Source organism: Bos mutus, chromosome 17 (genome assembly GCF_027580195.1).
Source record: "Bos mutus isolate GX-2022 chromosome 17, NWIPB_WYAK_1.1, whole genome shotgun sequence".
In the NCBI taxonomy this organism is placed as follows: Eukaryota; Metazoa; Chordata; class Mammalia; order Artiodactyla; family Bovidae; genus Bos; species Bos mutus.
Window position 1 is genome coordinate 64,979,112 of NC_091633.1, and position 12,563 is coordinate 64,991,674.

Genomic DNA, 12,563 nt, shown 5'->3' on the forward strand with positions numbered 1-12,563 from the left:
AAGATCTGCTAGAGAAGGGATAAGCTACCCACTCCAGTATTCTTGGGCTTCCCTTGTGGCTTGAAAGGCTAGCCACTCCAGTATTCTGGCCTGGAGAATTTCATGGACTGTATAGTCAATGGGGTTGCTAAGAGTTGGACACGACTGAGTGACTTTCACGTCACATCCTTATAAGAAGCTGGAAAGAAATTTCACTATAGACAAAAGAGGAGAAGATGACATGAGGGCACAAGCCTCCCTTTACCCTAAAGGGAGTACAATGTTGATTTTGTACTTCTGGTTTCTAAAACCATGAGAGAATAAATTTTATTCTTTTAAGCCACTAAGTTGATGGTAGTTCAGTATAGCAGGCATAGGATACTAATACATGTATGTAAAAACAGGATCCAAAAAAATACATGAACTAAAAAACTGTAGTGAAAATAACATATGGGAATTTCAACATTGAACTAGCAAAAATTTATAGAAATAGGTACAATCAGCAAAGGTATAAAGACAAACATAAAAAATTTGATAAACTGACATCTATAGAATACTCCTCAATGGCAGAATACCCATTCTTCTTGAAAGCAAATAGAGAATTCTCTAATATAGACAATATAATAGATCACAAAGCAAGTCTCAATACACTTAAAACAACAGAAATCATACAAGTATATTCTCTGATCACAGTAAGACTATATTAGAAATTAAAAACAGAAGGAAATTTGGAAAATCCACAAATATTTAGAAACTAAGCAGTATACTTCTGAAAAACCCATGAGTCAGAAAGGAAATCACAGCGAAATTATAAAATATTGTGAGATGAATGAAAATAAGCAAACAAAAGATCAAACGTAGGGATGTGGCAAAGACAGTACATAAAGAGAAATTTGTAACTATAAATATTAGAAAATAAGGTGTGCTCATGTGCTTAGTCATTCATGTGTGTCTGACTCTTTGCAACCCTGTGGACTATAGCCTGCCAGGGTCCTCTGTCCATGGGATTTCTCAGGCCAGAATACTGGAGTGGATTGCCATTACACTCTCCAGGGGATACTCAACCAAGAGATCAAACCCATTAGGGATCCATCCCACACTCACCTTTCTGTACAGCACAAATTAACACAATACTGTAAATTAACTATATTTCAAAAAAAATTTTTAAGTCAAAATAACACACTATTTTCTCAAATTGAGAATCTAGTAAAAGAGTAAACCAAATTCAAAGCAAGCTAAAGGGAAAAAAATTATTATTAGAGTGAAAATCCAATGAAAGGAAAAAAAGATACACAGTAGAGAAAAAATAATGAAACGACATGTAAGTTCTAAGAAAAGATCAATAAAACCAACAAAGTGTTAGCAAGACTGATTAAGAAAAAAAAAAATACAACCTACAAAAAAATCAGGAATAAATGAGGTAATACTATTACCAAACTTAGAAAAATAAAAATTATAAGGCATACGATGAACAACTTTACACCAATAAAACAGACAATTTAGGCTAAATGGCCAAATGCCTAGAAAGACACAAACTACTGAAATAGATTCAAGGAAAAAATTCAAGACTGAATAAACCTATAACAAGCAGAAAATGATTTGGTAATTTAAAATCTCCACACCACTCACATACAAGTTAATGTCCTGATGATGTCAACAGTTGACTCCAATCAAACATGTAAAGAAAAAATAATAGCAATCTCTTACAAAGTGTTTCAGAAAATAGAAAAGGGAACACTTTTTGCTATCTCATTCTATGAGGCTAATATAAATCCTGATATTAAAATCATAAAAACATATTATAAGAAAACTACATCTCAATATTCCTCATGAATATAGACAAACAAGTCTTCCCAAATAGTAATATCTCAACAAATGTTAACAACAAAAATTGCAGTATACATCAAAAGAATTCATATCATCCAAAGGTAATATACCCAAGGAATGCAAGGTTGGTTTGACATCCAAAAATCAAGTAATGCAATGGATCATATTTTATTTCTTGTTTCTTGTTTGAAAGACTTCCAACTGTTCCAAGTTCACAAAGAATTCCTCTTGTGTTAATTTCTAAAAGTTTCTAATTTTGACTTTTTATTAAATTATTTCATTTTTAAAGCATCAATGTATTTTATTTTTAAATTTATTTATTTTAATTGGATGATAATTACAATATTGTGATGGTTTTTGCCACACATCAACATGAATCGGCCATGGGTATACATGTGTCCCCCCATCCTAAACTGCCCTCCCATCTCCATCCCCACCCTATCCCTCTGGGTTGTCTAAGAGTACCTTAGGGTGACCTGCTTCATGCATCAAACTTGCTCTGGTCATCTGTTTTACACATGGTAATGTACATATTTCAGTGATATTCTCTCAAATCATCCCACCCTTGCTTTCTCCCACTGAGTCCAAAAGTCTGTTCTTTACATCTGTGTCTCCTTTGCTGCCCTACATGTAGGATCATCAGTAACATCTTTCTAAATTCCATACATGTGCATTAATACACAGTATTTGTCTTTCTTTTTCTGATTTACTTTGCTCAGTGTAATAGGCTCCAGTTTCATCCACCTCATTAGAATTGACTCAAATGCATTCCTTTCTATAGCTGAGTAATATTCCATTGAGTATCAGTCAGTCAGTCAGTTCAGTTGCTCAGTCGTGTCTGACTCTTTGCAATCCCATGAATTGCTGCACGCCAGGCCTCCCTGTCCATCACCAACTCCCGGAGTTCACTAAAACTCTCGTCCATCGAGTCGGTGATGCCATCCAGCCATCTCATCCTCTGTCATCCCCTTCTCCTCCTGCCCCTAATCCCTCCCAGCATCAGAGTCTTTTCCAATGAGTCAACTCTTCACATGAGGTGGCCAAAGTACTGGAGTTTCAGCTTTAGCATCACTCCTTCCAAAGAACACCCAGGACTGATCTCCTTTAGAATGGACTGGTTGGATCTCCTTGCATATATGCACCACAATTCCCTATCCATTCATCTACTGATGGACATCTAGGTTGCTTCCATGTCCTAGCTATTATAAATAGTGCTGCAATGAACATTGGGGTACATGTGTCTCTTTCAAATCCTTGGGGTGCAAAGCTTTAATATGTTTTAATTTTCATTTTTGATATAAGGTCCTAACTTTTTTTCCATATTAATATCTGTTATGGGTTGAACAGTATCCCCCAAAATTTATTTGTTGAAATTCTAACTTTCCAGTATCTCAGAATGTGACCTTATTTGGAAATAGGGCCATTACACATGTAATTATTTATGTTAAGATGAGGTCATACTGGAGTAGAGTGTATCCCTAACGCAATATAACTGGAGCCCTTATTAAAAGGGAAAGTCTAGATACACAGATAGACACACGTAAAGGGAGGATGATGTTTAGAGAAGGAGAACACAGCTAAACACAGGCCAGCAAGAGATCTAGATCTGATCCTTCCTCCACAACCCTCAGAAGGAACCAACCTTGCCGAACTATGATTGCAGAGTTCTAGTCTCCAGAACTGAGACAACATATTCCTGTTCTTTGGCCACCCCGTACTTCCGTCACTTTGTTATGGCAGCCCTTGGGAATCAACACAAAATTACTATTTATCTCAGCATCTAAGTTGACAAGCCCTTCCTTTGCTACAGATCTGTAATACCAACTCTATGACAGATGAAGTTTCTTTATATGCCTTTGTCCGTTTCTGGGTTCTCTGTTCACTTTTATTAGTCTCTTTTTCCTAATTCTCCATAATTACTACAGCTTTATAATAACTATTGACATATAGTAAAACAAGTCCCTCTGAAATTGTTCTTGCTTTCAGAAAGGATTTTGACTATAATTGGTCCTTTGACCTCTGCAATCAGGTTTTCACATTCCAACAAAACAAAACAATTCTATTGGAACTTGGACTGGATTCTATAGTGAATTTATAAATACATTAGGAGAGAATTAATCTACCAACACATCTTTTGCCCCCCACTTATTTAGGTGTTCTTTTTGAACTAGATTTAACAGCAAATTACATAGCAGGATTAAAGGCAAACCAAACAATAATAGCTTTAGATTGAAAAACTACTAATAAAAATATATCCCCATCCTCCCAGGATTTAGATCCAATGAGGGAGGTGGAGGAAAGGATATGCCCATAGTTGAGAATAATTATTATAAACTATATTGCTCTGACAACTTATATTCTTTGCCACATCATTATCAATGTGGAAAATAAAAGGCAGTTGGAAAAGGAATAGTATGAAAAAAAAATGTTAGCTTCTAGAACCTGTATTCTAAAAAGCTTGTTTAAAAAAATTTTGGTTTTTAAACAAAACATTTTTTGTTTTAAAAAAATGTTCCCTAGTCAGTGCTCTGAAAAGTTAGAAAAGACTGACCAAGTTCATTCACATACATAAGATCTATGAAGGCTTATCCTCAATAGACTTAAACTTTAGCATAGACAGGAAAAGACAAGGTAGGTGGTGAAATAAAAAATGAAAATTTAATTTTTCTGTTAGAAAACAATACAAAATCACTTTTAATCTGTCCATGTCTTCTTGGAAAGAAGAAAACATACTCACTTTATTTTTCTTTACCTTTTCAAGCAAGTGACAACTCATATCACTTTTATGACACAGCAGGAAAGAGAGAAGCTATAGAAAACACACAAAAGCAAATGGGATTCTAACTGGTAACCTGAGTGCAATTCATCAGTAGAAGATGCCCTTTATTAAATTCATGCCACCTCTCAGCCCTGAAAAGCTTTCTGTTTCAACAACCTCAGTTATCAAACAGGAAGTAATCTCCAAAGAGTACAGATACTCTCTGTCTGGTTCACTGAGTCTAACTAACAGTGCTGCTATACAAACAGGCAACTTAGTAAGTACTGGTTAAATGAACAAATTACTATTATAACTTGGATAAACTATACATCCTGCAGCTAAAACAAAACGCTCCACTTCACCAACTGCTATAAACTTTTAAAGTAACATTACTGCTGAGAACATGGTTTCCTTATTATGTCTTATGTCTCTTATTCAACGTAAAACTCAAGGGTTCTAATAGCCAGTGTAATATAGGTCCATAACATTGACATTATATCATGAGATAAATGATGAGCAATCTGAACTCATACATTTTTATATTATTTGAAAGTATGAAGGCCTGTTTCTCATTTATATTTCTGAAGCAGCATTTGGAATATTTTTTTTTTCCTGATCTAGGTAATATTAAATAACACAGACCACTCTCTGGGATGTAGTTAAGACCGCTTTGGCTTTTCCCTGATTCCAACTCTTCAGAACAAAGAAAATTTAATTTATATACCTGAAAGAATAATCAGACCTCTGAGGGTTTTCCTTCTAAAATACACAGGATTTTGTATATACATTCAACACTTTAGCCAATTCAGTAATTCTTATTTAGATCTTCACTACCTACAGAAAGCTCTAAGGAGTAACATGGTTAGGTAAGGTAGCAGTTAGAGTCCTCCAAAAAAAAAGAAAATGTAGGGTTACTGTCCAACATCAGAATCATGCTCCTAAAAATATTCTATTCCCTTGAGATAATATCTGGGCAACCAAATACTTAAAAAAGACGTGCTGGGTATCTTAAAATGAGTATGTCAGTTAATTAAATCTGGGATCCCCTGCTACCAGTGGAGTACTGTACAATCTGTTATTATTCACTGTCCTATAGATCATCTGCTCTTGGTGCTGGTTTGTTCCAGGAAGAGAGACAGCTGCAACACTATATCCCTGTTCAACCTGAGGACCATCTGACTTTAATTGTAACACACAGCTTGATGTGGCTCTGACTATGAGAAGCCAAAGTATCGTCTGTAATAATCTGGAAAAGCAGAAACCTGCCAACAGAGGGCTGAAAACAGGGACTTGCTCTGTCTGGCTGCCTGACGGGCTGCAGGAAATATGATTAATGAGTAAGGTATAATGATATCAGGAACCCGATTAGCACCACAAAAAGGTCACAGATCAAAGTAGTATGCATTTCATGAGCTACAATCATTGCATAAAATCTGTGGACTTGAAGAGGTAAACCCCAAAGAGGAGGGGGATAAAACCCTTACGTGATAGCATGCTAACAGACACATAAAACACCATACTAACAGTTTAGTCACAGAGAGTCAACAGAGAACTTTAAAACGAGTCAATATAAATGGCACTGTAGGAAAGCTTTGTTCATCATAGGTGCAAAATAAACATTTTTCAAAGAATGAATGAGTTATTAAATTCTTTCATAAAGACACATGTAAGAAAAATTATGTACTTTACGAATTAGGAGTTAAAATTCTCAGAGAGGTAAATATTGTACTATAAAATGTTTGAATTTAATTTCCAGTGAATTTTTATGAGCTCTGTTACAAATATAAGCTTATTCAGACGCCTAAACTATGAAGACATCTGTCAAGTTCGCAGGAAGCGGAATCACTGGGAAAAATGTTTAATAATTCAATAATAAGTTATAATGGGCTTCCTTGGTGGCTCAGACAGTAAAGAATCCACCTGCCATGCAGGCAACCAAGGTTCAATCCCTAGGTTGGGAAGATCCCCTTGGAGAAGGGAATGGCAACCCACTCCAGTATTCTTGCCTGGAGAATCCCATGGACAGAGGAGTCTGGCAGGCTATAGCCCATGTGGTTTCAAAGGGACATGACGGAATAACTAACACTTACTTACTTATTTCAGTTATAATAAATGTGCAATGAGTATTATTAAACACTGTATAAAATTTCATAATCATATCTAAGCATGAGCAGGCAAAACTGAAGCTTCAATGAAAAACAATTTGGTAAGCTGCCACCTTCTTTTCCTCCGTGTCCATGGAAGACTTGTTCCAAATAGACCTGGTTTTTCCGAGGAGAGAGCAGTCTGAGTAGGGGTGAGGGTACTGTCAGGAGAGTGGCTTACCTCACTTTATATAATCATATTTCCTTAAATGTCAAAATATTACTGAAGAGTTTTAAATATAATTTATTCAAATGATTCTGCCTCTTAGACCTTTTTTTAAAGAAATACTTTAACAAATTTCTTTGTATTTGTAGCCATACTAAACATGGCAATGATGAATTAATGAATTAACAGACAACTGGTTCCCTTGAGACTTAAAAGTTTAAATTGAGAACAAAATGTTTCAATAATGATCACAAAAATGATTTCAATTTTTATAAGGGATATATTTCTCAAGAATGGGAATGACTATTTATATCTTTCAAATATTATATAGATTTTATCTTATATCCACCTAATAGTTAACAAAAACATTCATTCAAAATGGTGATTCAGAAGGAACCATTAAAAAGCAAAAGACAGGCCACAAACTGAGAAAAAGATCCGCAAAACATATGTTGGACAAAGAACTTTTATGGGGAATATATAAAGATGTCTTACAACAAAATAATAAAAAGACAAACAACACAATTAAAAAACAGGCAGAAGATTTGAATAGATAGTTCACCAAAGAATATATGAGTAGAAAATAAGCCTGTGAAAAGATGGTCAACACCGCTAGTCACTACTGAAACACAAATTAAAATCACAATGAATCACTGAAGAGCTAAAGTAAAAAAGATTGACAAGTACAAACCTTTGCAAGGATATGGCAAACTGAAACTTCACATACTGTTGACGGGAATGCAAAACAGTAAGTATATTCTTATCACGTGTGCATGTGGTCAGTCATGTCTGACTCTGTGCAACCCCATGGACTGCAGTCTGCCAGGTTCCTCGTCCATGGGATTTTCCAGGCAAGTGTACTGGAACAGGTTGCCATTTCCTACTCCAGGGAATCTTCCCAACCCAGGGATCAAACCCACATCTCCTGCACTGGCAGGCAGATTGTTTACCACTGTACCACCTGGGAAGCCCTACTCTTATCATATGACTCAGGGATTAAAACTCCTAGGAATCTATCCAAGAGAAATGAAAACAGATAGCGACTCTAAGATATATGCAAATATTCTTAATAGCCTAAAACTGGAAAAAAGCCAAATATCTGTAAGCTGGTAAATAAACAAAATATGTTATTATGTATGCAAAGGGATAATATGCAGCAACACAAAGAAACTTCTGCTATATGCACAAGATGAGTCTCAAGAACATCATGCTCAGTAAGAGAGCCAGGTACAAAAGGACTACACTCCTCAGGTTTCTATCCATGTAAGATTTCTAGAAAAAGAAGAGCTATAGAGACAGAATCAGTGATTGCCCAGAACTAGGATTGGGAGCAAACATATAGCAGGAAACATTCTGGAGTGATGTGAGCTGACTGTGTTGATGCTTACACAATTCTATAAATTTGCTAAAATTCATTGAATTGAGAACTTTTTAAAAGGTGGCTTTTATGGTTTGTCGATTAAACCTAGTAAATGTGTTCTGGAAATGTAGAAAATAACTGTAGGTAAAAACAAACTCACCCACCATCCCGAAAACTACAGAATCACTGTACCTTCTACTGACATCTAAGCACTGCTGAAGGGGGTTAAAAAAAAAAAAAATCGCACAATGATAGACAGTTGCCACATATAAAAGTTTAACATTCCTTCCACATCTTTCAGAACTAAGCTTTGTCTTGGGCTTCCATTTTAATTATAGTAAGTTGAAAATCTTGAAAAATGTGTGAGGTAAACCAAAATGCAACAGGTACCTTAAGACTGTGATAGAATAATGTTAGGTGCTATTTAATAATGTTTCCTATAAGCCAGATATTCTACATACATAATTGTAGCTTTATACAAATAATTTTCAAATTTCAGTGAGGAAACCAAGGTTCAGAAAGGTTGAACTGCCTAATGTCCCATAACCAGCAATGTGATCCAGGATTAGGAAAAAAAGTCTAATGTCAAAGCCTATGTTCCTCCACTCCTTCAAATTGCTTCCAGTATACATAAAATGTGAAATATCAATAAAAGCAAGATTACAAATAGGATTTACAGTACAGGATTAAAATATAATTGTTGGTAGATAAAGTAAGAAAAGGCATCAAGAAAACAAAAATGAAATAATTTTGTTTTTGGTTCAGTTTAGTTGCTCAGTCGTGTCCGACTCTTTGCAACCCCATGGACCACAGCACGCCAGGCTTCCCTGTCCATCACCAACCAACTCCCACAGTTCACACAAACCCATGTCCATTGAGTGGTGATACCATCTCATCCTCTGTCGTCCCCTTCTCCTCCTGCTCCCAATCCCTCCCAGCATCACGGGCTTTTCAAATGAGTCAGCTCTTCACATCAGGTGCCCAAAGCATTGGAGTTTCAGCTTAGACATCAGTCTTTCCAATGAACAATCAGGACTGATCTCCTTTAGGATGGACTGGTTGGACCTCCTTGCAGTCCAAGGGACTCTCAAGAGTCTTCTCCAACACCACAGTTCAAAAGCAAAATTCTTCAGCACTCAGCTTTCTTTATAGTCCAACTCTCACATCCATACAAGACTACTGGAAAAACCATACCTTTGACTAGATGGACCTTTGTTGGCAAAGTAATATCTCTGCTTTTTAATATGCTATCTAGGTTGGTAATTACTTTCCTTCCAAGGAGTAAGCGTCTTTTAAATTCATGGCTACAATCACCATCTGCAGTGATTTTGGAGCCCCCCAAAATAAAGTCAGCCACTGTTTCAACTATTTCCGTATCTATTTGCCATGAAGTGATGGGACCAGATGCCATGATCTTCGTTTTCTGAATGTTGAGTTTTAAGCCAACTTTTTCACTCTCCTCTTTCACTTTCATCAAGAGGCTCTTTAGTTCTTCTTCACTTTCTGCCATAAGGGTGGTGTCATCTGCATATCTGAGGTTACTGATATTTCTCCCAGCAATCTTGATTCCAGCTTGTGCTTCATGCAGCACAACAGCATTTCTCATGATGTACTCTGCATATAAGTTAAATAAGCAGGGTGTCAATATACAGCCTTGACGTACTCCTTTTCCTATTTGGAACCAGTCTGTTGTTCCACATCCAGTTCTGTCGCTTCCTGACCTGTACAGACTTCTCAAGAGGCAGATCAGGTGGTCTGGTATTCCCATCTCTTTAAGAATTTTCCATAGTTTGTTGTGGTCCACACAGTCAAAGGCTTTGGCATAGTCAATAAAGCAGAAACAGATGTTTTTCTGAAACTCTCTCATTTTTCTGATGACCCAACAGATGTTAGCAGTGTGATCTCTGGTTTCTCTGCCTTTTCTAAAACCAGGTTGAACATATGAAAGTTCATGGTTCACGTATTGCTGAAGCCTGGCTTGGAGAATTTTGAGCATTACTTTACTAGCGTGTGAGATGACTGCAATTGTGTGATAGTTTGAACAGTCTTCGGCACTGCCTTCCTTTGGGATTGGAATAAAAACTGACCTTTTCCAGTCCTGGGGCCACTGCTGAGTTTTCCAAATTTGTTGTCATATTGAGTGCAGCACTTTGACAGCATCATCTTTTAGGATTTGAACTAGCTCAATTGGAATTCCATCACCTCCACTAGCTTTGTTCGTAGTGATGCTTTCTAAGGCCCACTTGACTTCACATTCCAGGATGTCTGGCTCTAGGTGAGTGATCACACCATTGTGATTATCTGGGTCCTGAAGATCTTTTTTGTACAGTTCTTCTGAATATTCTTGCCACCTCTTCTTAGTATCTTCTGCTTCTTTTAGGTCCACACCATTTCTGTCCTTTATTGAACCCATTTTTGCATGAAATCTTCCCTTGGTATCTCCCATTTTCTTGAAGAGATCTCTAGTGTTTCCCATTCTATTGTTTTCCTCTATTTCTTTTCAATGATCACTGAGGAAGGCTTTCTTATCTCTCCTTGCTATTCTTTGGAACTCTGCATTCAAATTGGAATATCTTTCCTTTTTCCTTTGCTTTCAGCTTCTCTTCTTTTCACAGCTATTTGTAAGGTCTCCTCAGACAGGCATTTTGCTTTTTTGCATTTCTTTTTCTTGGGAATGGTCTTGATCCCTGTCTCCTGTACAATGTCACGAACCTCCATCCATTGTTCTTCAGGCACTCTGTCTATTAGATCTAGTCCCTTAAATCTATTTATCACTTTCAGTGTATAATCGTAAGGGATTTGATTTAGGTCATACCTGACTGGTCTAGTGGTTTTCTGCACTTTCTTCCATTTAAGTCTGAATTTTGCAATAAGGAATTTTTGATCTGAGCCATAGTCAGCTCCTGGTCTTGTTTTTGCTGACTGTATAGAGCTTCTCTATCTTTGGCTGCAAAGAATATTCTCAATCTGGTTTCAGTATTGACCATCTGGTGATGCCCATGTGTAGAGTCTTCTATTGTGTTGTTGGAAGTGGGTGTTTGCCAGGACCAGTGCGTTCTCTTGACAAAACTCTGTTACCCTTTGCCCTGCTTCATTCTGTACTCCAAGGCCAAATTTGCCTGTTACTCCAGGTGTTTCTTGACTTCCTACTTTTGCATTCCAGTCCCCTATAATGAAAAGGACATCTTTTTTTGGGTGTTAGTTCCAAAAGGTCTTGTAGGTCTTCATAGAACCGTTCAACTTCAGCTTCTTCAGTGTTACTGGTTGGGGCATAGACTTGGATTACCGTGATATTGAATGGTTCGCCTCGGAAATGAACAGAGATCATTCTGTCGTTTTTGAGATTGCATCAAGTACTGCATTTCAGACTCTTTCGTTGACTATGAGGGCTACTCCATTTCTTCTAAGGGATTCTTGCCCACAGTAGTATATATAATGGTCATCTGAGTTAAATTCACCCATTCCAGTCCATTTTAGTTCGCTGATTCCTAAAATGTTGACATTCACTCTTGCCATCTCCTGTTTGACCACTTCCAGTTTGCCTTGATTCATGGACCTGACATTCCAGGTTCCTATGCATCATTGCTCTTTACAGCATTGGACCTTGATTCCATCACCAGTCACATCCACAACTGGTGTAGTTTTTGCTTTGGCTCCATCTCTTCGTTCTTTCTGGAGTTATTTCTCCACTGATCTCCAGTAGCATATTGGGCACCTACTGACCTGGGGAGTTCCTCTTTCAGTGTCCTATCTTTTTGCCTTTTCATACTGTTCTTGGGGTTCTCAAGGCAAGAATAATCAAGTAGTTTGCCATTCCCTTCTCCAGTGGACCACATTTTGTCAGAACTCTCCACCATGACCCACCTGTGTTGGGTGGCCCTGCACGGCATGGCTCATAGTTCCACTGAGTTAGCCAAGGCTCTGGTCCCTGTGATAAGATTGCTGAGTTTTCTGTGATTATGGTTTCAGTGTCTGCCCTCTGATGCCCACTCTCAGTGCCACCCATCTTAGTGGTACCCCCCAAAGAAAACATTTTTGTTTTGATGTAAATTAAAAACACAATGAATTTCACATTCAATTTTTAGTATGAAGCATGATAAAGATACTACTTTAAAAAAACAGAATAAGGCTTCCTGATTCCCAACATTTATGAAAGTTAAGGGCAAAAAGGAAAAGTCATATTAGTTTTTCATAGAATAATCTAGAACCCATAAAACAGAGGACATTCGAGAGTCCACTGGAGGATTCTTAAGAGTGTTTTGTAAACATAGTTTTAAATTTTAAAGTTTTCCTATTCTAAATATTACATGAAATTTCCTTTAAAAGATA

At 37.0% G+C, this 12,563-nt stretch overlaps 1 protein-coding gene across 4 annotated transcripts in view; it reads right to left on the reverse strand.

The window, feature by feature from the left end:
- Positions 1-12,563, reverse strand: part of LRBA (LPS responsive beige-like anchor protein) — a 759,310-nt gene that overhangs the window by 152,192 nt on the left and 594,555 nt on the right. The gene's annotated exons all lie outside the window — the stretch shown is intronic.